The following is a 3,115-nucleotide window of genomic DNA, read 5'->3' as shown; positions in this document are numbered from 1 at the left end:
CAATGAGTATCTGTAATTCCACTGCTAATAATTTATTCTAAAGGATAATCCTGTTGTGTTCTCCAAACAATATATATAGGAACGTTTGTTATAGTATTTTATTTTTGAAAATGAACTATCCAGCCATAATAAAGTTGTGTAAAAAATTATGATATATCTATATGATATAATGTGGTCATTAAAATTAGATTATCAAAGAATATTAAAACAATGTTGAATGAAGAAGACATGTAAGAAACTGTATCACTATATATATATGTGTGTGTGTATATATATACATATATATATTTATTTATATAATTTGCAATGTTCAAACACTGAACAAAAGCATATAAGAAATATCATTGGATAATGGTACTGTAGACATTTTTTTCCAAAAATTCATCTTTGTGATTTTCTTACAAAATACAAATTGTCTATAATGAATATACAACTACTATTGTAATAAAAGCAAACAATGATACCAATAAAATAAATGTTACTTCAGATGAAGAATCACAAAATGGAGTGCAATGTCACCAATTTAGGATAGATTATATTTTATTTTTTGTGGTATATATATAATAAAAATTTGTTAGCCATAAAAGGAATGAAGTTCTGAGACAGTGGGAAGTTGCTATATAACACAGAGAGCTCAGCCCAGTGCTCTGTGATGACCAAGAGGAGTGCTGTGTGGGTTGGGAGGGAGGTTCAAGAGGGAGGGGATATATTCGTTTGTATACTTATGGGTGATTCATATTGTTGTGCAGCAGAAACTACTACAACATTGTAAAGCAACTTGTTGTTCAGTTGCTAAGTCGTGTCCAATTCTTTGCCCCCACCCAGGCTCTCTTGTCCTCCACTATTTCCTGGAGTTTGCTCAAGTTCATGTAAAGTAACTATACTCTAATAAAAACAGATTTTAAAAAATATAACATAGGTGTACCTTAAAACCATTATTCTAGTTGAAATAAGCTACACATAGGAGAACAGATATTGTATGGTTGCACTTATATGATAACGTAAAGAGGCCTAATATATGTTTAAGTCCCTGCAGGAGAGGAGAGAGAGGCTGAAAGAGAAAAAAAAATTATTTTGAGTACAGTACAAAAATTAAAAAAATAAATAAACTTGAAGACAGTTGAGAAAAAAATAAAAATAAATAAAACAAAAGCTTGATCAAAACTACAAACCCACCAAAAAAGAAAAAAAAGAAGCTCATAAAAACATGAACAGGAAACATTAAGAAAAGTAAACAAAGGTACATCATAATTAAACTGTGTAAAATCAGCCAGAAAAAAATAATAGGCTCTATGACTGTGATATTCTCTGGTCAGTCACTTTCTCATTGCAAGTCACAGGAACAGCTGTAATCCAAATAAATGTTTATATGAGCAAGCCCTTAGAGCTTGCCCCCAAATTTGCTAGATTTGGGGGGACAGTGGAATTAGTGAGATTGGTGAAGACAATCATACCTCAGAATTCTGTGTATCTGTGTAAGTCTCTGGGCTTACAGCACATGAGCCTTTTTTTTTTTTTTAACATGCTGCTGCTATTAATGTTTTCCAAAAGATATCTGAATTGTATTTTCTTTTGAAATCACATAGATATATTTCTACTTTTGGAAGAGTATGAATGTAAGATAATGTGCAATTACTTATTTTGTTAGTTTTCATGACAACTTCAAATTGTATAGATATTGAAGTTAAAATTACATCAAGATGTTGCCTCTATTAGAGAAAAATCTAGCAAAAATCTACTTTAAAATCTTGTAAATAAACATATCAGTGAAGCGGAAAAAATTTCATTGGTTATAGATTATCTGACATTCTTCTGATGAATTTTAGTGAAACTATAGTGAAGCAGTAAATAATCAGTGAAGCAGAGTTGTTATTAGTTTCCTTTTGATTTCATAATTCCAAAAAGTAGCCTCTATTCTACGAAGGAATTCCAAAGAAAATTGTCACTCAGCATTATTTTCCTATCTTCATTCCTTGGACATATCTCTGATGCCATTCAATGGGTCAATATTTTTTAGTATAAATTTATTTAGTTTAATTGGAGGCTAATTACTTTACAATATTGTAATGGTTTTGCCATACATTGACATGGATCTGCCATGGGTGTACATGTGTTCTCCATCCTGAACCCCCCTCCCACCTCCCTCTCCATCCCATCCCTCTGGGTCATCCCAGTGCACCAACCCCAAGCATCTGTCTCATGCATTGAACCTGGACTGGAATCCATTTCACATATGATAATATACATGTTTCAATACCATTCTCTCAAATCATCCCACCCTTGCCCTCTCCCACAGAGTCCAAAAAACTGTTCTCTACATCTGTGTCTCTTTTGCTGTCTCGCATATAGGGTTATCGTTACTATCTTTCTAAATTCCATATATATGAGTTAGTATATTGTATTGGTGTTGCCATAGCATATGTTGTGGAAGGAAGAAGTCTGTTGCCAGTCTTAGAATGAATCAGAAAAAGGAAAACAACCAAATAGAAAAAGGAAATATCAGTTAATAGAAAACAACAGATATCTTAAAAACACATGTAGGGTAATCAGCCATAATTATAATTCCAAAAATACAATGAAAATACAACAAGATAGTAACTTTTACATTCTAAATAGAAAATTATGATAATACTTGAGTTTCATGAGCAAGTAGGGAAAGGGACAATTCTATATTTTGTCAGTAGGAGTCAAAACTGATATACTTTTTTGGAGCACAGTTTTACAATGTCAATAAACATTTAAACTGCACATGCCTTTTAATGATCAATAGGGAGCTGCTTAAACAAACTGTGATACATCTATACAATGGAAAAATATTCAGCTATTTAGAGTAAGTTGGATCTGTACATGCTGAGACTGTACAGATATGCTGATAAGGAAAACAAGTTGAAATACATTTTATATTGAGAAACAACACTTTATGATTGTTATCATTAGGGAATAAAATGGCAGAGTAGATGCTTGTATTTTCCCCACTTATATATTATCCTTGAAATATTTATCATGACCACATATAGGTATTATAGTAAAAACAAACCTATAGTTTTGGCTAGGAATTACTTTGAAGGTTCAACTGTTAGTTTACCTTTTCCTTTTGATGAAAAAAGATATATAT

Source organism: Oryx dammah, unplaced genomic scaffold (genome assembly GCF_014754425.2).
Source record: "Oryx dammah isolate SB20612 unplaced genomic scaffold, SCBI_Odam_1.1 HiC_scaffold_23, whole genome shotgun sequence".
NCBI lineage: Eukaryota > Metazoa > Chordata > Mammalia > Artiodactyla > Bovidae > Oryx > Oryx dammah.
The sequence above is the reverse complement of the archived record's forward strand: the minus strand, read 5'-3'. Positions refer to the sequence as shown.